The 24,767-nt window shown below is 40.7% G+C and overlaps 1 protein-coding gene across 9 annotated transcripts in view; it reads left to right on the forward strand.

Annotated features, from left to right (window-relative positions):
* Positions 1–7,610: 7,610 nt before the first annotated feature.
* The window catches only part of MYO6 (myosin VI), a 162,626-nt gene continuing 145,469 nt past the window's right edge, over positions 7,611–24,767 (forward strand). For all 9 annotated transcript variants that reach the window (XR_013534335.1, XR_013534336.1, XM_008994687.4 and 6 more), the window contains exon 1: positions 7,611–7,808. The gene's annotated coding sequence lies outside the window, so the exon portion shown is untranslated. The remainder of the gene's footprint in view (positions 7,809–24,767) is intronic.

The following is a 24,767-nucleotide window of genomic DNA, read 5'->3' on the forward strand; positions in this document are numbered from 1 at the left end:
GCCATTGCACTCCAGCTAGGGTGACAGAGCAAGATTTCATGTAAAAAAAATAAATAAAGGGCGGGGTGGGAGGAAAAAAGAAAAAATAATATGTATATATATGATTTTTGCAATGATTCATTAAACATCAGGTTTTTTTCATGATAAAGTATGGTAGATGCAGATGTTGATGGTGTATGAGTATGAATTAAAATATGGTGTAAGGAACTTGCTTAATTTCCTATACATTCCAGATGATAAACATGAGTGCAGATTTGTTAATAATTGAGGAAAAAAAAACTTCTAGAAACTACTGAATTTTAGATATCTCATTTATTAAATAAATATTTAAGCAGCTATGTAAACTCTGCCTCTACAAAAGATGCATCAATTATCCAGGCACAGTAGCACAGGCCTGTAGTCTGAGCTATTCAGGAGGCTGAGGTGGGGCTATCACTGGAGCCCAGGAAGTTGAAGCTGCAATGAGCTGCGATAGTGCCACTGCACTCCAACCTGGGTGACAGAGTGAGATCATGTCTCAAAAAAAAAAAAAAGAAAGAAAAAAGAAAAAGAAAATAATAGAGCATTAAAAAATGAAAAGCTCTGTATTTTGGAGAGTTATTAAAGAGAAAAACAGGTATAAAACCATATATAAAACCACATGGCTGGTCACAGTGGTTGATGCCTGTAATCCCAGCACTTTGGGAGGCCCATGTGGAAGTACTACTTGAGCCGAGGAGTTCAAGACCAGCCAGGGCAACATAGTGAGACCTCATGTCTACAAAAAATAAAAAAATTAGTCAAGTGTGGTGGGATGCACCTGTAATCCCAGTGACTGGAAATGTGGGGATGAAGCAGGAAGGTCACTGAGCTCAGGAGGTTGAGGTGACACTGAGCCACGACTGCACCACTAAACTCCAGCCTGAGTCACAGAGCAAGACCCTCTTTCCACCTTCCCTCCCTCCCTCCCTCCCTCCCTCCCTCCCTTCCTTCCTTCCTTCCTTGGGAATCAGATATTGAGGATGGTGGGAGGACCTTGCTAAACTGACTTGGCAAGGTTCTTGATAAAACTGGATTTCATAAGGAAGGGCACAGATAAACCTAGGAGAAGGTTCACAAGCCTAACTAAAGTTTGGTCAAGCATATACTCCTGGCCAAAGGCATCAAAACCTGGCAAAAAGGGGTGACATAATCAGATCTGGGGAAGGGAGGTAACTCTCTAGGAATGGTAGAGAGACAGAAATAGAATGAGCAAAGGCAATGTTAACAGTTCCGATAGAAGAAGATGTACTAAGGGATGATGAGAGTTAAGGCATCAACTTGGAAATGCTTATGACATAGAATGAACTGGATTTGGTGACTCCAAAACTAAGGTTGAGGAAGGGAAGGAGTCCTGGGTAACTTAAAACCTAGAGACCAGTGTCTGGTAATACTATATACATAGTCATAATAGGTCTGTGGCAAGGGGATTATCTAAGGCAGTGAGGAAGAAAATATAATGAGTTTCTGTGACAGACCTGATGGTGTTCAGCCTGCCTCACTTAAGAGTTAGTGACACACAGCTATTTCCTGGTCCCTGTGTTGTGTCTTGGAGTGGGGAGTGATGAAGATCTCTGTGCTTGTAGGTGGGTCCTTCCTCTTTTCTTTATTGCTTTGGAATTCTTCTGGACTCAACCCAGCAACAGTTTCAAAGGTTGGTTTGACTATTGAATAGTTTCAGTTTCTGATGAGTGGTTGTTAGTCAAAATGAAAATAAGGCCCTTTGATAACAACACAGAAATTAGAATTAGTGATATACACCTGGGAGAGAACTGTCCTGTCATTTAACTGACTTGTCATTTAACTATGAATTTTCTTATCCTGTCACTTCTTGTGGGATCAAGAAAATTATGTTCCAAGGAAACGATGTTGCCATCTCCTTGGAGATCAGTTACACACCAATGTTGAATACTACCTATGAATTTCCAGTGGTTTGCTCTGTGGAGAGGCTTAAGTTTCCATTTGTGATACATTTTTGAACGAGTGGGTTTGATGTCAAAGCATTGAAAGATACCCCTCAAAAAACAAAGAACAAGAGTCATCAGCTCCCACACAAAGGAAAAAATGTGAACCTAATTTTAGAAGTGTTAATAAGGAGCAACTATCCATTAATCACTGCATCAATTATGCCTGTGTTATAACATCCTCTCCTCCCTAAGGCACAGGAGCAAGTGGTACATACTTTTCTGGGAACCAGTTTCATTAATACTGTTGTGTCTGTTCAAAGATGAGTAGCAATATCTGCTACCTTCTGGAGTTTTGGATAACACATCTATACTAACATATCATATATATGTATATTTGAGATGGAGTCTCAATGTGTCACCAGGCTGGAGTGCAGTGGCATGATCTTGGCTCACTGTCAACCTCTGCCTCCCAGGTCCAAGCGATTTTCCTGCCTCAGCATCCCGAGTAGCTGGGACTACAGGCATACGCCACCATGCCCAGCTAAGTTTTGTATTTTTAGTAGAGATGTGGTTTCATCATGTTGACCAGGATGGTCTTGATCTCTTGACCTGGTGATTCACTTGCCTCAGCTTCCCAAAGTGCTGGGATTACAGGTGTGAGCCACCGCACCTGGCTGATATTTATTTATTTTAATGAGTTAATTTTAAGTGAAATTGTAATTCTAACTTTGCATGTGAAATCAAGTCTATAAAAAAGTTGGTGATGATGCAGTTGAAGGTGTTAAAGTGATATTAGCCAGGGAGGGTGTAGAGACCCTCACATGCCTTTAGTATCTATTCCCACAAAAAAGAAGAAATGAAACCACAAAATTTTCCATATGATTTTACGGGGATTTGTGGAGTTCCTATCTATGACAAGGGATCCATGGATTTCAGTTTAGAAATTTCTGGGATGGCACAAGAAGACCTAGGGAAGAGTCTCACAAATATTTAATGAGTGACAGCAGGCCGGGCACAGTGGCTCACGCCTATAATCCAAGCACTTTGGGAGGCTGAGGTGGGTGGATCACGAGGTCAAGAGATCGAGACAATCCTGGTCAACAAGATGAAACTCCGTCTTTACTAATAATACAAAAATTAGCTGGGCATGGTGGTGCGCGCCTGTAGTCCCAGCTACTCAGGAGGCAGAGGCAGGAGAATTGCTTGAACCCAGGAGGTGGAGGTTGCAATGAGCTGAGATCGTGCCATTGCACTCCAGTCTGGGTAACAAGAGTGAAACTCTGTCTCAAAAAAAAAAAAGTACAAAAAATTAACTGGGCATGGTGGCGCGCGCCTGCAGTCCCAGCTACTCGGGAGGCTGAGGCAGGAGAATTGCTTGAACCCAGGAGATGGAGGTTGCGGTGAGCCGAGATCGTGCCATTGCACTCCAGCCTGGGTAACAAGAGTGAAACTCTGTCTCAAAAAAAATAAATAAATAAAAATAAAAAATGAGTGACAGCAAAGCTGAAAAACTTCTAGGCATGTATTGCATAATAACATTTGATCAATAACAGATCGAATATACAGCGGTCCCATAAGAGTATAATACCATATTTTTGCTGTATTTTGTCTATGTTTAGATACACAAGCACTTCCCATTGTGTTATAGTTTTCTACGGTATTCACTACAGTAATAAGCTGTACAGGTTTGTAGTCCAGGAGCAATAGGCTACACCACATGGCCCAGACGTGTAGTAGGTTATACTATCCAGGTTTATGTACGTACATTTTGTGATGCTCACACGAAGACAAAATCATCTAAAGACGAATTTCTCGGAATATATCCCTATGGTTAAGTGATGCATGACTGTAAAAATATGGAATAACTTGTTAAGATGAGTTTTGGCAACAAATAAGATGAGTTATATTCACCATGATTAATAACAGTGCATGCAATTTTTCTTTTTTCTTTATTGAGACAGCATCTTGCTGTGTCACTGAGGCTGCAGTGCAGTGGCGTGATCAAGACTTCCTGCAGCTTCAATTCCCCCACCCAGGCTCAAAGAATCCTCCCACTTCAGCCTCCTGAGTAGCTAGGAATGCAAGCCCAGCTAATATTCTGTATTTTTTGGTAGAGATGGGATTATACCATGCTCAAACTCCTGGGCTCAAGCGATCTACCCACCTCGGCCTCCCAAAGGGCTGGGATTACAGGTATAAGTCACTGTATCCTGCCAGTGCATGCAGTTTCTTACAAGTGTCAACTCTCTTGCCATTTGTTCATCCGTCCTATTTATTCAAATAGTAATACTAATGGTAGGCACTGCTTAATGAGTGACTATCATGTGAAAGACTCTCTGCCTGGCATTAGGGATGCAAAGATAAGTCCCTTATTACGACCTCAAGGAATTTTACAGTCTAGTTGGAGGATACTTAGAAGTAAACTTAAGAAGCAATAGTGAAATATGTATTTGAAGAGATATGTGCAATGAGTGTTAAGTGAGAGATGGGAAAGAGCACCAAAAAGCACCTAGGATTTGCACCAAGGGGGTTTAGGGAAAACTTACTGGAGGAAACAAATAGGCTTTGTTCTGAAGGATTAATTGGATTTAGCTTGGCAATGCTCCAATGTAATAAATAGCATAGCCTTCTGTTCTGGGACACATAAGTACTTCAGAATGGCCTGAATATAAAGGACAAGAAATAGAGAAAGGCAGTGGTAGAAATGAGATTGGAGAGGTAAGCAGGGTTGACAGTGAATGTAAATCATTCCAAAGACAGGCAGGTAACATTGTGTGAGGAAGCCTGGCTTAAGACAGATAGCTTTGTGACTTTTGGGCATCAATGAATTGGGGACCTCATAACCAATGAAAAGTCATTAAAATTCAATTAAAAGAAAAAAACATGGTCAGGCACAGTGGCTTATACCTGTAATTATGGAGCCAAGGCAGGGAGGATCACTTGGGTCCAGGAGTTCAAAATCAGCCTGGGCAATATAGAAAACCCTTGTCTCTATAAAAAATAACAAAATAAAAAAACTGCCTAGCAGTGTGGCATGTGCCTATAGTCCTAGCTACTTCACGTGGCTGAGGTGGGAAGATTCATTGAGCCCAGGAGTTGGAGGTTACAGTGAACTACGATTGCACCACTGCACCCCAGCCTGGGTGATAGAGCAAGACTCTGTCTCAAAACACAAAGGGCTGGGTGTGATGGCTCACATCTGTAATCCCACCACTTTGGGAGGCCGACGCAGGCAGATCACTTGAGGTCAGGAATTCAAGACCAGCCTGGTCAACGTGGCAAAACCCTATCTCTACTAAAAATATAAAAATTAGCCAGGAGTAGTGGTGTACACCTATTGTCCCAGTTACTTGGGAGGCTGAGCCAGGAGAATCCCTTGAATCTGGAAGGTGGATGTTGCAGTGAGCTAAGCTCGAACCAGAGCACTCCATCTTGGGAGATAGAGGGAGACTCTTTATCAAAAAAAAAAAAAAAAAAAAGAGGAGGAAGAAAAGAAATACCCATTATATTAGACAAACAAAAACAGCCAATTTGTGGCTAGTGGCTAAATCAAGCAGGACCTTACAAGACGTCTTAAGTGGTTTGCATTTTATATCAAGAGTTGGGGATTGCCATTACAGGAATTTAAATAGTGGAGTACATAAAAGACTAACTGATGACATTGTAAAGACTGGATTAGAAGGGGACAAGACTGTGGTCTGGGAAACTGGTTAGGTGACTAAGGCAGTATGCAAGACTTGAAATGATAGTGGCTTGAAATAAGATAATGGTAGTCGCTATAAAGAGGAATTTGATACATTAGAGATATATTATAGAGCCAGAAGCAAAGGCACTCAGTAATGGATTGGTAGCAGGGGGACAAAGAAGAGAAAAAAGATTCCCAAAGTCATTAGTTACAAAAACATCTTTAAAATGTATTGATTTCTCTAGGTGTAGTGGCTTACACCTGTAATCCCAGCATCTAGGGAGGCCAAGATGGAAGGATCAATTGAGGCCAAGAGTTCAAGACCAGCCTGGGCAACACAGCAAGCCTTGTCTTTACCAACAACAACAACAACAACAACAAAATTAAAGAAAGTATTGATTTCCATTGGTTCGCCTAATGACGTTTAGTATTAAATCCAAAATTGAGTCAGAGCAGTGAACTCGGACAGCCATCTTCATTTTCTCCTTTATTTCAGTTTGCTTTGAAATTTAGTTTTATATACTTAAGACTTAACTTCTGGCAATTTGGAATTAATTTCTGAGATTGCTGTAAATTATTTCCTTTCTTTGTTTCTCTTCCTCTTTCTTGCTTCCCTATTTTATTCTTTTTTGAGACAGAGTCTAGTCAGTCTGTCACCACCCAGGCTGGAATGCGGTGGCACGAACTTAGCTCACTGCAACCTCCATTTCCCGGGTTCAAGCGATTCTCCTGCCTCGGCCTCCCAAGTAGCTGGGATTACAGGCATGGGCCACCATTCCCAGCTAATTTTTTGTATATATATATTTTTAATTAAAAATGGAGTTTCGCCATGCTAGCCAGGCTGGTCCCAAACTCCTGACCTCGTGATCCGGCCGCCTCAGCCTCCCAAAATGCTGGGATTACAGGCGTGAGCCACCATGCCCAGCCCCTATTTTATTCTTAATATTTTGTTTTAGTTGAAAGCTAAAACATCTTGCGAGACCTCAGTTTTTTTTTTTTTTTTTGTTTTGTTTTGTTTTGTTTCTCCAAGAAAACCGTGAAGCCTTTAAGTATCAGAAATTCTCTTCGGAATCTTCAGAATTCCAGAAGTTTCCAAGTCGCTACATATAAATGTTGCAGAAAAACGTGCAACTCTCATGTGTAAGTAGGCTATCTTTTTTCCCCGGATACATTTAGCATTATAGTCCATTATCACTTCGTTGCCTTAACAGAAGCTGTTTTCATCGTAAAGATGATGTGTTTTCACCATATAATTCAAATTTGCATAGGTACTTCATATTTTAAAAAGTGATTCACAGATATGTCACGTATAAAAACAGTAACATTTAAACGACTGAGAAGGTAGGGACTCTAAAAAGTAAATGCAGCGGCGAGGGTGGGAGTGGGGAGAAGCAAAGGGGTGCGAAATTCACATCTCAAGCCCTCCCTCCTCCAAAGGCCGACTGGAACTTAGTTGTGCAGGAACGTTCCTCCCTATGCAGGGCAGCCCAGCCCAAGCCGGCCAGATCCGGAGCCGAGGTAGCCGCCACACAGCCTCGCTGCAGCCCGGGCGCGGCCACCTGGTCCCTGGGTCCCCAGCGCGGAGCCCCGGACTCCTCGCCCCCTCTCCGAACAACTTTCTCCCTGCTTGAACTGATTCTTGCTGTTGGCAGCCTGCACAGTCCCGGCATCAGCCGGAGAGGACCTGCCTCACTGGGACTGGAAACAGCTACCGCGACGAAGGAGGCCGTTTCTCTGTGCGAGGAACCAGAACTCCCGGCTTGTCCAGGGCAGCCCCTCCCTGCGCAGCAGGGCGCCCACCCCGCCCCAGAGGCTCGGCGCCGCGGGCGGGGCGACCCCGGGGGTACGGCGCCCTCGCTCCCAGAACGCGCGCCCCCTCCCGGCGCGCTCCCGGGGGCCGGCCGCACCGCGGCCCCGGCGCCCCCGCCCCCTCGGGCGCTCCGTAGCCGTGACGTGCACGCCGCGGTGCCGGGGACTCGGCTGGGCGCCGGCCGGCGGGCGGAGACCGACTCGGGATCTGTCCGAGCAGGAAGCCAGCCGCAGCCGGGCCGCTGTCGCCGCCCCGTCCTGCAGCGCGTCCGCGTCGTCGGCCTCTTCGCTCGCCCTCATCTCTCGCCCTCATCACTTCCCACCGCGCCCTTCAGCCTGAGCTGCACGAGTACCTCTGCCGCCGCGCACCTGCCTTCACGCCGGCACCGGTGAGTGTCCCGGAGCCCCCGCTGCGGGGCGTAGGCTCCGGGGTCTCGCTGTTCCCGGCCCGGCCTTGCTCTTGGGCCTCCTCGGGCAGCTCCCGGGCCGACGCGTCGGTTCACCGCCGGACGACGCGGGTGGGAGAAGCAGGTGATGGGTCGGCCCCGGGCGGCGGCGGCGCGCGGTGGGGCCGGGGGTGGTTCTTGTTTCCACAGAAAGACGTTTAGCCTCCTTTCACGGGTTATCAATCACCAAGGTCCCTTTGTGTTTCTTCCCTGGCTCCCAGGTAGAAGCAGAGCACTCAGGTGTCCAACTCGGACTTGGACACTTTGTGATAGTTTTATTTTCTCTTTTGTAAACACGCTTAAAATACAGTGCAGGGAGAGCGCAGTTTGTTCTGAGATGTGAAGATCAAATGATACCATTAATAGTCTAATCATGTAGAAGACCAGATTGAGACTTTGTAAAGCTTTATTCTTTGTCTCTCAGTACCTTGAGTATGTTAATTTACAGGTATGCTACTGAACAAGAACTTTCTTCTGTTAATTTCCAAAAACTCCCTAAAACGATTAAAATGCTCAAACTCTGGTATTTTAATTTTAAATAGGACATAATTTGATGGGGTATCCCTAGAACATCTGAGTTTAGAAGTATTTCCATACAGTTTCAAAAAATTCATTACATCTTATCTAGCATAAAGTGATACCGTGGAAAGATGCTTAACTCCTAATTTATGAGTATTAGTGAGAAAACGAGAAGAACTGCCCTAACTTAATAGACTAACTGTACGGGCTAAGTAAGTCTCATTTTTTTTTTTTTTTTTTTTTTTAATGCTCTGGTGGTATAGATGCAGTCTATCTAGTCAGAATTTGAGAGTTTTAAAATTAAGGTTCCTTTTTTGAGACGGAGTCTCACTCTGTCGGCTCACTGCAACCTCCACCTCCCAGGTTCAAGTGATTCTACTGCGTCAGCGGCTGGGCTTACAGGCGTGCACTACCGCCCAGCTAGTTTTTGTATTTTTAGTAGAGATGGGGTTTTGCCATGTTGGCCAGGCTGGTCTCGAACTCCTGACCTCAGGTGATCCACCCACCTCAATCTCCCAGTGTGCTGGGATTAGGCATGAGCTACCGCACCTGCCCTAGAAATTAACATTCTTAAGATTTAGCTGAAACTTATCTTCACAACATAAAACATGAATCTTGAACTTGGACTTGTAGTGGTCATGGTACAAAGGTTGGCGGCAAAGCAGCATTTCCTGTACAAATTAACTGAGCTTCCTAGATGTCTCAGGTTGTGGTTTTCCAACTGGAGAATGTTTAGTGAAAAAATTACCTCTGATCGGAGTCACGGCACGTAAAAAAAAAAACAAAAAACTTAACTGTGTCTTTTGCCTTTAATTGTAGAAACCGCCACAAATGTTACCAAGTGGACTATAACTAGAGCTTGAAACCATGCAGCCTTTCACAATAGCTCGCTGACTTTTATATATCCAGCTCGTTTTGAGTATTTTTACGTTAGGCAGGAATTACATCCACATCGGTAAACAAGTCATTGTAGTCGTATGTACATTTGCCCATTACTTTTGCATTTTTTGTGTGTGACATGCTGTTTATCATTCTCCATCTTTGTAAGTTACATTATTGTTTTCAGAAACTATTGTAAATGGCAGTAACAGAAGTATGAATGACATTTAAGGAAATATGTTAAAAACTGTATAATATATAAAACTATATATGATATACATATATATTCTTGGTTAGTGCCCAGAAACATGAGCAAGAAAAATGTAATGAACAATTATAATATTTAATGTAAATTAATGCAATTAAATATTGTATTAAAAACAAAAGATTGTAAATCATAACCAGTAGAGCTTATCTGAAATGGATTTTTTTCCTATTTATGTTTACGTGATCAAGTTTTAAAATAACAGTGACCAGGAAATCCGAGAGGCTGAAGGCTCTTTTCTCATCCTGTTGTGACTTTGCCTGGAGTCTGTGGTGTATCATGTAGCCCATTGTTTAGACAATTGGGCTGTATCTGGCTTCCAAAATGTAGCTTTCTTTAGAAAGTTTTTTAGAAAGTTTCAAAGATTTTGACCATGTGAGGTTTGAATAGATATATACATCCAAACATTTTTTAAAAATTAACCCATTTTAACTTTGTTGACAGTTGAGGCTCCGTTTTTGACATGTAAAATGTCAGTTTTAAGAAGAATTTAACTTCTGTACAGTTTTCATTTTTATATATTAAAATATCTAAAAATAAAATATTGAAAAGTGTTATAACTTAAATAAATCTCATAGAGTTTATTTATTCATTTTTTTTTTTTTCCCTGAGATGGAGTCTTGCCCTGTCACCCAGGCTGTGTAGTGTCATGATCTCCGGTCATTGAAACCTCCACCTCCTGGGTTCAAGGGATTCTCCTTCGTCGGCCTCCCAGGTAGCTGAGATTACTGGTGGCCGCCACCACGCCTGGCTAATTTTTATATTATTAGTAGAAATGGGGTTTCACCATGTTGGCCAGGCTGTTCTCGAACTCCTGAGCTCAAGTGATCTGTCCGCCTTGGCCTCCCAAAGTGCTGGGATTGCAATCGGAGTTTAATTATGATACCCATAATGAGATATTTCATAATGATTTATGAACTGGCCCTTTACTAGTATAAGATTATTGCACATTTGTTAGTCACCTGCCATAATTGGACAGATTACAGACTGAGGGACTTGATACAAAATTATTTTCTAGGCTGATGGCCATGGCCTTTTCCAAATCAGGAAGTCTCGGCTCAAAGAATTAAATGCTTGCTCCAGAGGGGCAAAGTCTGGATTCACACCTGAGTTATTTGACCATGGAGCCCATTTTTTTTCCAACCAGAGCAGTTTTCCTTGGTTTCATTTCACTTGGTGGACTGTTTAAACCGGCAAAACTGGTATTATGTCAAAGAATGTAATTCAAGGTTTGATGAAAGCATCCAGGAGTAGATGTGATAGGCCATGAATGTAGTTCTGGAACTAATTTAGAATTATGTGTCTTCCTTCTCAAGTTGACAGCCTTGAATAGTGATGCTGCTGCCTTCTCATTTCTCATGTAGTTCTAGAATGTTGTATGTATTGTGCACTCTTACCTTTGATAGGTTTATAAGAACTAGATTTAGATTGCAATGTTCCTGGTTAGGATAGGATTATTGCCCATAAATGCAGTAGCTGTCCTTTAAATTTTACATATTTAATTCTCTAGGGAGGGGGGACTTGTTTTCAGATGATAATTAAATTGTAACTTAGATACTATTAGGGCAAATCTTTTCTATGGCCGTGGAATATCCCTTTAGCTTCAATAGACATAAATGACAAAAGTGAGCACATAAAACCCATTTTGTTTTTTTTTTGGTAACACACTAGGAAACATGCATTTCAGCAGTAGGATATAGCTGGGTAAATGAGAAGAAAGATAGGAATGCCGAGTTGTGTGGCTGCGTTTACCAGGTTTTTCATTATTTGCTTTGAACTATTAGGAATTTTGCATCTCAAGGATATTCATATTCAACCATAAATACAAAACCACCACCTAATATAAATTAGTAATAGATGATCTGTGACACACACATCAAGAACTAGAGTTAAATAAGCTGAGTTCTCTTTTTGAGGCGGGGCATGTGTGTGTGTGTGTTTGTGTATGTATGTATGTGTGTATATATATATATATATATATATTTTTTTTTTTTTTTTTTTTTTTGAGACAGGGTCTCTTTCTGTCACCCAGGCTGGAGTGCAGTGGCATGATCTCAGCTCACTGCAGCCTCCACCTCCCAGGCTCAAGTGATCCTCCCATCTCAGCCTCCTGAGTAGCTGGGACTACAGGTGTATGCCACCATGCCTGGCTAACTTTTATGTGTTTGTGGTAAAAGATGGGTTTTACAATGTTGCCCAGGCTGTTCTTGAACTCCTGAGCTCAGATGATCTCTGCTGCCTTTGGCTTCCAAGGTGCTGGGATTACAGGCAAGAGCCACTGTGTCAGGCCGGCATAATGTCCAGAAGAACAAAGATCTTTTGTATTTAAAATGGTTCTGATGTTGTTTGACAAATTTGAGTGGACTGAAATTTTTGTGATATCTTTCTAGTTACTGTTTTCAAAAAGTAGCTTATTTTTCTGATTGATTAGTGTAAGAATGGCATACTGGTTTGAGAAATGACCATAAGTCCACCAAAAGGTTTCCCTGTGAGTACTGAAGCATAGAAAGTAAAACCTAAAGAAGAAATCTGGCATCTTCAGATATCTTGCTGGTGCTAAAGAGAGAGGAAATAATTTTTTTAATAGAAGGTATGTCTCAAGTGAAACCAAAACACCAAAGCACATTCCTTCAGTGTATATTCACATAGGATAAATATCATGCTGAGTAATGTGCACAAAGGAAACTCCTGACAAAAACACAGGCATCTTTTGAGTATGTTAGGTCATTTGTTATTTTATTTGAAAATAACCTGGCCAGGTACGCTGGCTCACACCTGTAATCCCAGCACTTTGGAAGGCCAAGATGGGTGGATCACCTGAGGTCAGGAGTTTGAGACCAGCTTGGGCAACATGGTGGAACCCCATCTCTACTAAAAGTACAAAACTTAGCTGGGCCTGGGGGTGGGTGCCTGTAATCCCAGCTACTCAGGAGGCTAAGGCAGGAGAGGAGCTTGAACCTGGGAGGTGAAGGTTTAGTGAGCTGAGATTGTGCCACTGCATTCCAGCCTGGGCGGTTGAGTGAGACTCCGTTCCCCGCCCCCCAAAAAAGTAACCCACTGACTAACCTTTACAAGGTAATATATTTTGTGTGGCAGAATTTTTTGGTTTGTAATTATGTGTGGATGATCATCTTTTTCAACAAATAATATGAGGGCCCGCTGTGTTTTAGTTGTTACAAGTGTGAACTGATTCCTCCCTGTTCTGGCATGTATTTGGATCCAGGAAATAGAAAGTGTTGCAGAGAGATGAAAAGATAAATGGAAACCATCCATTTAAATCCAAAAATGTATGTGCCAAAAGCTAATAACCTATATTTGTATGGCAATTTATTGCTTTAAAATAATTTTGTATACATTTGGTCCTTAAACAACTAGATGAAGTAGATTTAGTAAATTTATTCCTTTTCTACAGGTCAGGAAATAGAGACTCAAAAAATTAAAAATACAGGCTGCGTGTGGTGGCTCATGCTGGTAATCCCAGCGCTTTGGGAGGCTAAGGTGAGAGGATTACTTTAGCCCAGGAGTTTGAGAATACCCTGGGCAACATGGTGAAACCCTTTTATGAAAAATATTATACAAAAATTAGCTGGGTGTGGTGGTGGATGCCTATAGTTACAGCTATGTGGGAGGCTGAGGTGGGAGGATCTCCTGAGTCCAAGAGGTCAAGACTGCAGTGCACTGTGATTGTACCCCGGCACTCCAGTCTAGGTGACAGAACAAGATCCCATCTCTAAATAAATAAATAACTTAAAATTAACTGTCGCTACTTAGAAGCATCATTGAGAATGGAACCTCTCTCTGTGTAGTCCCAAAGTAGTAAGTTCTCCCTTTTCCCCCATTGCTTATGTATTTAACTTCACCTTATGGGTTCAAGTCAAGTGGTTCAGGAAGTTCTGAAAAATTAGGGTCACTAAAGTGATAATGTTTAAAGTGTTACAGTTTTATTTTTTAATGTAAGGCAGAAGATGAGCATGATGCATCATTGGACTGAAGTTGGTAATTAGCTTTTCTAGTTGGAGAATTTTCAAAGAAAGTCAACAATTAAAAAAAGGAAGGAGAAAAATATTCTGGGGGAATTTTGAAAATAACTTTTATTACTTTGTGCATTGGTAGTGATCTGATAGTTACAACTGTCTTTGTAAAGACTCACTAAAGAACTGAGTGTGTTACAGTGTTGGTTCTTTTGTTTCTTCATTTATTAAAAACATATTTGAGTGTCTACCATGGACCAGGCACTATTCTAAGTTGTAGGGGTACAGTGATTAAGACCAAGCCCCTGTAATGACATTTTGTTACTGTTTTGAATTAAGTTAATTATAGGCTCTTCATACTAGGGTATAATCAACAGGGCTGACCCTAAAGTTGGGAAATAGTTGTCAAAGTGGTGCAATTTCAAGGCTAATGAATGACTTATTTGCTCTGGAATAGTCTACTCCTGACCTTCTGTCTGTTGAAGACTCCCAGACTATTGGGTTATGGCACTGTTGCCAGCCTGCTTTGATAAATATAAGTATATTCCATCATTTGTCACACTTTCAGCAAAGAAGGCTGAGAGAAAATAAATGAGTTGGACACGATGATGCATGCCTGTAGTCCCAGCTACTCAGGAGGCTGAGGCAGGAGGAATGGTTGAGTCCAGGTGTTCGAGGCCAGCCTAGGCAGCCTCGTTTTGACTCAAAAAAACATGGCCAGGTTTTGACTCAAAAAAAACAAACAAGCAAAAATTAAATGGGACTAGGACTGATATGTTGGTGTTGTAAGAGAAGAGGCTGGCAAAGTATAGTTTTAATAGCAGCTATTTTTTTTTTTTTGAGACGGAGTGCCACTCAGACACCCAGGCTGGAGTGCAGTGGCACGATCTTGGCTCACTGCAACCTCCGCCTCCTGGGTTCAAGTGATTGTCCTGTCTCAATCTTTTGAGTAGCTGGGATTACAGGTGTGTACTACCACACCTGGCTAATTTTTGTATTTTTAATAGAGATGAGGTCTCACTATGTTGGCCAGGCTGGTCTCAAACTCCTGACTTCAGGTGATCTGCCCACCTTGGCCTCCCAAAGTACTGGGATTACAGGCATGAGCACTGTGCCTGGCCAATAGCAGCTATTGTTTGTTGAGCTTTTGCTACTATGTCAAGTATTATGCCAGCTAAGTACTTTTGTATATATTAGCTCAATCACTGTGTCACCTCAGTGGTGTTACTGTTATGACCTTCATTTTACAGATTAGGAAACGGGCAGAGATGTTAAATTTGCTCAAGCTCATTTGGTGGTGCTGGAATTTGGGCCTCTCCTAGTACTAAGCATGTAGTAGATACTAATGTGGAAAGAGTGCTTATGCATATATGTATGCATATATATATATATGCACACACACATGTGCGCACACACACACACATATATATGTGTTGACAGACTTGTGATGTTCTACTAGGATGTGTGACACATCATGGAGGTGGGAGAACTTGCTGAGGGAGTGATGGGTGTGGGAGTCAGGATAGCTTATTGGGTGAGGGGTGGGAATTGGGGTTGCAGGGAGATGGGAGGGTATTACTTGCCTAACAACATGGTCCTCCGGCTTAGATGGGAGGGTATTACTTGCCTAACAACATGGTCCTCCGGCTTAATTCTCTGACAGCCCTGTGGCTCCAGAGTTGCATTTAAGCACAGCAGTGCTTTCTTGTCCGGCTCCTGGGTAAGAGAATAGGCAGACCTGAGGCAGTCCTGGTTTTGGTCAAATTACTTAATTTCTCTGGGCTTCAGTTTTCTCATCTATAAAATGGAAATAACAATATTACCTACCTGGTGTGGTTCTTGTGAGGATTGAATTAGATCATAATACATGTAAAACACAGATCACACTGGCTAGCACATAGTTTACATTCATTATTGTTGTTACTGCGTTGGGTTTTTTTTTATGGCCATGTTTAATGTGGATTGTCCAAAAGCAAAAAAAGCAATATATTAGTGATTTGGTTGGAATCTTGAAGTTGGCCTTTTTTTTTTTGAAATGGAATCTGTTACCCAGGCTGAAGCGTAGTGGGTTGATCTTGGCTCACCACAACCTCTGCCTCCTAGGTTAAAGCGATTCTCCTGCCTCAGCCTCCTGAGTATCTGGGACTACAGGCGTGTGCCACCATGCTCAGCTAATTTTTGTATTTTTAGTATGGACAGGGTCTTACTCTGTTAGCCAGGCTGGTCTCAAACTCCTGACCTTGTGATCTACCCACTTCGGCCTCCCCACGTGCTGGGACTACAGGTATGAGCCCTGTGCTTGTCCAAAGTTGCCCATTTTTCAGTAGTTCTGAAATTGGGTGTGCCAGAATTACCTGGGGAACTAGTAAAATGTACAGGAAAGTATGGCTGGGGCCTGAGCATTAGCATTTAGCAAGCTTCCTTTTTTGATTTACCTGCAAACTGGAATTAGAGAATTACTGTCTTAAACTTTTTCGTCTTATGGTTAGGGAGGGCTTCAACAAGAATAAAGACAATTTGCTTAGGTAAACCAGGCATTGTGTGGTGCAGGGAAGTGAAATAATGTTACCAGAATCTCTTCACTGATTTTTTTTTTTTTTTAAAAAAAGCTTATTTCGGGTTTATAGCATTTATATGGCGAAGACAATGCAGTGTTAAGTTTCACACCTAAATTCAATTGTAATTACTGTTTCAACTTTTTCACTAGCTTCATTTGGAGGTGATTAGCTAATATTAAAGACCATTAATTTTTAACAATTATACAAATAGCAAAAATGTATACATAGGTGTTTGCATAGATTTTTTTTTTGTTTTTTGAGATGGAGTCTCGATCTGTTTCCTTCTAGAGGACAGTGGCATGATCTTGGCACACTGCAACCTCTGCCTCCCAGGTCCAAGTAATTCTCATGCTTCAGCCTCCTGAATAGCTGGGATTACAGATACACATTAGCATGCCTGGTTAATTTTTGTAATTTTAGTGGAGACAGGGTTTCATCATGTTGGCTAAGCTGGTCTCTAACTCCTGACCTTAGGTGATCCATGTGCCCCCCAGCCTCCCAAAGTGTTGTGATTACAGGTGTGAGTCACAGGGCCTGTTTCTATAGACCTTAAAAATTTAGATTTCTTTAGATAGTGTACTGATCAGACTTGGTATTATTAGTCATATCAGGCAAAGTCCCAGAAGGAAAGAGATTTTACCCTTGATGGTTCACATGAAGAGGCTATTTGCAGAGGTTAGAGAACAAACAAGCATGGTAAAACACCAGGGACTAGCAGCAGCAAGAAACTCTTAATTCTCCGGAGATTACCAGAGCAGAAAGCTGGTTTTGTGGAGGAGGGCTTGAGGGAGCTGTGGTTTTGAAGCAGGAGGAGCGTGAAGGGAGGTTCCCTGACCTCTCCTCCCTCTTCCTCTGAATCTCCACCAGTGACTTAACATTACTGGAACCCAGCTGGGGAGCCCAAGTGATGTTTATTTTTTGTTTGTTTGTTTTTATTTTTATTTTTATTTCAAGCTTGTTCTCCCAGTGCAATAGCAGAGCAGAGAAGGAGTTGAGGATATGACGGAGCAAATGGAGAATAACTAGGACATTATTTAGAACCTTTGGGGATTTGTAGCATTTCCTTCTTACATTATAAAATAATTTGTTGCATTGTTATGCATCTGCAAAATGCTTGGGACTAATTATTTTATACATGCTTTCAGAAAATAGTTTGTTCAGTTTCTCATTTAACTGAACAATTATTTTAGGAATTTTTGATGATCCATATAACCCAACAAGAAGGATAATCTAGGTCTGTTAACACAAGCATTTTTGTTAATATATTGTTACACCTCGCTGAGGTTTTCTGAAATTTTCTTCCTTAGGCAGTCTTGGTTTAATGGAATATATGTTTCTTTCATTAAAAATGTTTTAATGACTAAATTAAAAATATTTTGGCAGTAAGTCTTTTGCTTTTTGGAATTTAAACTTTGTATTCACCTGGAATTTTTTTTGACAACAAGAACACTCAGCCATAGTGTTGATATAGTAACAGTTAGTGGAAGCAAGACTGTTGGGAAATGGTTATTCTTTCTCTCCAAGTCCTTTTGAGGACACGTTAAATTTCTGTATAAACCAGTTGCAATTTGCTGTTATCTTGCAGTTGCTGATATTTTGCTAATGCCAATTTTACATAATCTTAATTCTGGCAAAAAGTTTGTCCTCTTTATATTTTGGATAGATTCCTTAGGGTTACTAAAGAAAAGGATTTCTCTTCTTAAAGAGATGGAATGAAGGATTCTAGTATATAAGTAATACTCCCCCCAAAACAATTAGATTATGGTTTATATTTTCTTTCTTCTCTTGAGGAATCCAGGGAAAAAGAAGTACAATATCTTACTCAGGTTAAGAAGCAGCTAGATAAGGTCTTGTTCAGGACCTCCAGAAAAGGAGGAACCATACTGCCCAGAGTTGAGCAAATTAATAAACATCTGGCTGTGAGAATTTAGCATACAAATAAAGGATACCTCTGGATATAAATGTTATAACTGAGTTAAAAAAACAAACAAATATGTTTCCCAGTTTGTCTTTTTTAAAGAGTATGGTGAAAATGAGAAACAGGTTTGGAATCAACTGAGTAATGCCTGTGCTTGGAAGCCAACCATTTAGATATTTTCTCTGTAAGTGGGCTTTTTTCTGTTTTTTAAGGGGTGATTTTAAATTTTTGTGGAATCTTCTAAAAACATATTGTTTATTTTGATTTCACACTGATGGAATTAGAATCCCGCAGGGGATATTTGAGGCTCTTAGTTTTTCCATGTTGTATTCTTTGAATTTCCTTGATTTGAGGATTGAGTTATTCCAGAGAGAACTTTTCTCTTCTTCCTTGTTATTTTTTTTCTAAAATTAGATGAACCAGCTGTGTTTTGGTTTGTGGGCATGATTTGCTGTCTGTTATCCTTTTGGTCTTAGTATCTGGGGGAAGAACAAAGAACCTGTATGTGTTTTGAAGAGGAATGTATTAGTTTCTCTGCTTTTCTTGTTCATCGTGGTTGATCTTGAAGATTAGGAGAACGAACAAAATACTTCATGAATCTATTCTTGTGCTTGATATTTCAAACAAAATCATGTCTTGTATTGGCAACTGAGATGATGAAGAAAACAGGTGAATATAGAGTGAAAAGCTAGTCATCATGTATTCAGATGTCTAATTGAAGACGCTTATGTTAAAGAAAGATTTTTCTTTCAGGTGTGAGAGGAGGGAAAAGAAGGATGGAAATTGAATGAGTTTGACCATATGACCAGCTGTCACTATAGACGTTTTAGCAACTAGAAAATATTTATTTCAATCAGAATTTAATTTTATATTTTAACTAATAATAAGTCTGGGTTTTTTTTTTGGAAAGCGAGGATAAGTTAGGAATTTATAGACCAATTTGGTGATTTTAGTAAGTCCGTAGTAAAAGTGGAGATAGCTGGTGGCTGCGTACAATGATGCTAACATTTTTTTCCTTTTTGCCAGATGTGCAACTGTTTACAGAGGGCTATTATTTATTTAAGGTGTGTTTCTGGAACTGACTCAGAATGTCATGGACTTTGGTCCAGTTTTGTAGGATTCTGGTCCTGTTTTCTAGGATTCTGCTGTTTGGTATATAACGCTGATATAGATTAGTATTTTCAGAACATACGGACAACTGAGTAGTTCAGCATGATTTAACAGTGAAAGGTTTATGTCAGATGGGTTGTGGTGGCAGTATATTGTGATGATGGATTGAATGAGTGATCTAAAATCATCCTAGCACAGTATAATTATAACAATTCTTGAAGGCCAATTATATGCCATCACTTTGAGTGTTTTGCAGTTATTTTTTCATTTAATTCTCACATTGACTCTATGAGGTGACTATTCTTTCGCCATTTTATAACTGAGAGAGCTGAGGTCTAAGTAATTTTCGAAGGTGATGGAAGTAGTGAGGAGTAGAGTCAAAAGATGTTTTCAGGTGGTTTGGCTCCAGAGTCTTTGTGTGCTTTTTTCTGTGTCCTCTTTTAAACACCTAGAGCTTTGAAAATCCCTGAAGGGTTAATCCGTTCTCTTTTTATCTCCCTCCACAAATAATAGTAAAATGGTGGCATTCATGTTTCTGTGGCCCACTTTCAAGTCCAGGGGAGACAGGTCTTCTGTGATATCCACTTTCTTGAGCCAGACTCACCCTCAGATTTCTCTTCTACACAGGGCTTCAGCCTCCCCTGCCAGCAGATGAGAGAGCGGAGACCTCCTGGACCCAAATCTAAGCCATTCCTTACAGCTCTTGTTTTTTAAACCTCTTAACAACTACCTGTTTTAGTTTTATACCTGTTATAATTACACAGTTTTTGCACGTACCTTAAGCAAATGTATTTCTGTTAAGTTTTGTGTAAATTAAATAATGAATTGTAATTTAAATTTCTTTTTATAGAGCTGGGGGGGGGGTCTTACTATGTTGCCAAGGCAGGTCTTGAACTCTCAGCCTCAAGCAATCCTCCTGCCTTGGCCTCCCAAAATGATGAGATTACAGGCATTAGCCACTACACCTGACCTGTAATTTTTTATTATTCTGGGAAAACTTCCTATTTAAAGGATCCCAGTGGTAATTTCTTTTGTAAAGAGAAGAATCTTTATGTAAAACAAATGACTATTTGCTAGATTATATTAATGAACGATGGATTTTCACATATTACGTATGCATAGACATAGTTTCAGCTAAATACACATTTGATATAAACATGCCAAAATGAAATTTGATTTTTTATTGTGCTTCATATTACTAATCAAAAAGGATTAAGTTTTTTTCCTTGAATAAATGTCATTTGTTGAATTTGCATTAAAATGTACTTTGTGGGCTTATCTATAGTGAGAATACTATTCTTTTAGGCAGTAGGTTGAGGTTCAATATGTAGCACAATGATATATTATTTTATTATAAAATTAGGTAAATGCTGGAGTTCTGCTTAAGTGTTAAAATCAGTATTTTGTGTTTCTGAAATAAATGTTCTGAAAATTACATAAGTTTTAGAGAAATAACTTAAAACTGTTGTAGTTGAAAGACGAACTACTTTTTGGAAAAAATATTTTTCTGTAACCCTGGGTAAAATACTTATTTCCTGTAGTTAATATAATGCTAATGAGGTCTTGATCCCAGACTCACTCTAATTTGTGCTCTCTCCCTAAACACTCAACATTGACTACTCTGTAACCTAATTAATAGATCCAGTGGCCTCATTTAGAGCATTATTGTTTTCCAGTCTCTTCAACTATTTCTTTTTTGTTTGTTTTTTAGAGATAGAGTCTCACTCTCATCCAGGCTGGATTGCATTCGCAACATTATAGATCACGGCAGCCTTGAACTTCTGGGCTCAAGTGATCCTCCTACCTCAGCTTCCCAAAGTGTTGGAATTATGGATATGGGCCACCATGCCTGGTCTCTAAACTCTTATTGTGTGATTCGGAATTTTTTGTGACCTCATCTTGCCGTACTTTTTCACTATAGCACTCCTCACACCTCTGCTATTCTCCTTCAGTCTAGCCCCGTTGGCCTTTTCACCAAACATGTTGCCATTCTCTTTTCTGTACTCTCGTTCAAACAAACCCTTTGTCTGGAATGCACTTTTCTTTAGTCATTTTTATCCATCTTTTAGTACCTGCTTGAATTAAATCTTTGAAAGTAGCTATGCCAAATTTGGTATTTGGAATTATACTTCTATTATAATGTACATCAAAGGTTACATGATGTGTATGTATCTTCCTTCATTCTTGCCTACTCTAACTAGATGGTGAATGACCTAAACTGGCTTTGTAAGGTTTTGTTTGATCAGCGGATCTCAGGTCTCAGGACTGTTTTTATATACTTAAAAATTACTGAAGACTGCATAAAGGTTTTATTTATGTGGGTTGTATCTATTGATATTTTCACTGTGTTAGAAATTTAAAAATTATTTGATCCAGGCCAGGCACTTTGGGAGGCTAAGGCAAGCAGGTCATTTGAGGTCAGGAGTTCAAGATCAACATGGTAAAACTCTGTCTCTACTAAAAATAGCAGATCTTCCAAATTTAGGTAATATTAAGAATTATATTCTTAGTGTAAACTCCTTTGTTGGAAAGCTTTTATAGCCGTGGTGGCAGATATAAGGTCTACTTTTGTACTTTTCACTTGAAGGCTCAACTTTTATCATTGTGGCTTTAAGTACAGTGACTACTGGTATGTTTTGGTGCCACTGCCTTGATACTAGCTAAAGCTCTAGAAGTTTTACCCATCATTGCTTCTGCATTCTTATTGCAAAGGTAACCACAGTAAAAAAGGCAAATGTTTCAGTATTATTATGAAAATAGTTGTGACCTTTTTTATTCTCTGAAAGGGTCCATTGGCCACACATAGGAAGAACTGCTGGTCTGAATAATTGTCTTCCTGAGTTGTGAATGTGTTTCATGAATACTAGATAGGTAGAAACCTAGAATGTTAGGATTGGACATTACCCCAGAGTTAATTAATTCCAGTTCCTTACAAGAACTTGAGGAAACTGGTTTAGAGGGCTTAAGAGACTTGAAGATCATATAGTTAACCACTGGCAGAACTGAAAGATAATTCATAAGACTCTTAGTTTAGAGTTCATTTTTTGTGTCAGTATTGTGCAGTTAAAAAAAATTTAGAGGTAATTTTACACATAAGGCTATGACTAAAAAATTAAGCTTTTTTTTTTTTTGAGACTGAATCTTGCTCTGTTGCCCAGGCTGGAGTGCAGTGGCGCGATCTCGGCTCACTGCAACCTTCCCCTCCTGGGTTCAAGCAATTCTTGAGCCTCAGCCTCCTGAGTAGCTGGGACTACAGATGCACACCATCATGCCCGACTAATTTTTGTGTTTTTAGTAGAGATATGGTTTCACCATGTTGTCCAGGCTGGTCTCGAACTCCTGGCCTCAGGTGATTTGCCTGCCGCAGCCTCCCGAAGTGTTGGGATTACAGGCATGAGCCACTCCATCTGGCCCAAAATAAGCGTTTCTTTTTGTGCTACAATATAATAAAATTCTGTAGGGAAGAGATTTCTGAACTCTCTTACTCAGTGCTCTAAAATCAGCTTTCATCTATTTTTTTCACCTCTTAATAACCAGAAGTGATGGCACATGTATCTATCTAGTCCCACCTACTTAGGAGGCCAAGGTGGGAGAATTGATTGAACTCAGGAGATTGAGGCTGCAGTGAACTGTATCACACCATTGCACGGGGCAATGGAGCAATAACTTAAAAAAGAACAAAAGGCAGGGTCAGGTGCGGTGGCTCATGCCTGTAATCCCAGCACTTTGGGAGACCAAGGTGGGTGGATCACGAGGTCAAGAGATGGAGACCATCCTGGTCAACATGGTGAAACCCCGTCTCTACTAAAAATACAAAAAATTAGCTGGGCATGGTGGCGCGTGCCAGTAATCCCAGCTACTCAGGAAGCTGAGGCAGGAGAATTGCCTGAACCCAGAAGGCGGAGGTTGTGGTGAGCCGAGATCGCGCCACTGCACTCCAGCCTGGGTAACCAGCGAAACTCCGTCTCAAAAAAAAAAAAAAACAACAAAAAACAGAAGTCTAGGCCCAGTGATTTATGTCTGTAATCCAACACTTGGGGAGGCTGAGGTGGTAATATCGTTTGAGCCCAGGAGTTTAAGACCAGTCTGGACAACATAGCAAAACCTCCTCTCTACTAAAAATAAAAAAAGTTAGCTCGGTGTGGTGGCATGTGCTATTCTGGAATGTGAAGTGGGAGGATTGCCTGAGCCTGGGAGGTCTAGATGGCAGTGAGCTATAGTCGCACCACTGAACTCCAGCCTGGGTAACAAAGTGAGAAACTGTCTCAAAAAAAGAAAAAAACAGGCTGGGGACGGTGGCTCATACCTGTAGTCCCGGTACTTTGGGAGGCTGAGGGAGGCAGATCACTTGAGGCCAGGAGTTGGAGACCAGCCTGGCCAACATGGTAAAACCCCATCTCTACTAAAAATACAAAAGTTAGCTGGGCAGGGGTGTCAGGTGCCTGTAATCCCAGCTACTTGGGAGTCTGAGGCAGGAGAATTGCTTTAACTTGGGAGGTGGAGGTTGTATAGTAAGCAGCTATTGTGCTGCTGCACTCCAGCCTGGGTGAAAAGAGCTAGACTCTGTCTCAAAAACAAAACAAAACAAAACAACTAGTAGACAGTATAACCTACACATATATGTGTGTAGGTGTGTATTATATATATATATGTACAGTTATGTACATTTAGAAATACAGTATTCTAACAAAGTTATTAACTTATTAATTATAATAATTACATTAAATATATTAGTTTCAGTTTGTGAAGATGCAGGCACTCCTACTACGAGGCAGAATAAAGTAGTCAGATGCTACTAACATCTACATGTAGAATAATCATGAATGCGGCAGCTGTAAATTAGACTAATACATGTGTGTTGTAATTGGTGACTCAAGTACCTTCATTAGCATTGCTCTATAATGTGATTTTTCCAGTGTGATATACATCTTTTGGTAAAGTTCCAAATAAAGGACAGACTTCTTTCAATTTATGTGTTATTGTATGCGTTTTAGTCAGTGAATGTTAAAGCAATGCAAAAATGTTTTAAATATATGTATACATACATTTGATTAGATTCTGGGCTCACCTATGTTTTCTTCTGAATTTGCTGTTTGTTTTACCTTCTATACATCATTAATGGCATCACAATAATTTTAAAATTTTGAATAAAAAGTAAAACGATTTTGGCCCATACCTACAGGAGCTGGATTAGTTTGTAGCATCCTCACAGACATTTGTGTTGGTTGCAGAATTTTTATTTTTTGTGTCATCTTCCTCAACTCTTTTTTTTTGAGCTGGAGTCTTGCTCTGTTGCTCAGGCTGGAGTGCAGTGGCGAAATCTTGGCTCACTGCCACCTCCACCTCCTGGGTTCAAGCGATTCTCCTGTCTCAGCTTCCTGAGTACCTGGGGCTATAGGAGCATGCCACCACGCCCAGCTAATTTTTTGTATTTGTAGTAGAGATGGGATTTTACCACATTGGCCATGCTGGTCTCAACTGCTGACCTCAAGTGATCCACCAGCCTCTGCCCTCCAAAGTTCTGGGATTACAGGCATGAGCCACTGCATCTGGCCAATAGTTCATTTTAATACCTTCAAGGGATAGTGAGTTTGGTAATAAGCAAAGAATAGAAGCAAATTATTGCTGTAAAATATATGAACTGTATATGAACTATTTTGCCATAGAGAATGTGTTACTCTG

This window comes from Callithrix jacchus, chromosome 4 (genome assembly GCF_049354715.1).
Source record: "Callithrix jacchus isolate 240 chromosome 4, calJac240_pri, whole genome shotgun sequence".
NCBI classification, from domain to species: Eukaryota; Metazoa; Chordata; class Mammalia; order Primates; family Cebidae; genus Callithrix; species Callithrix jacchus.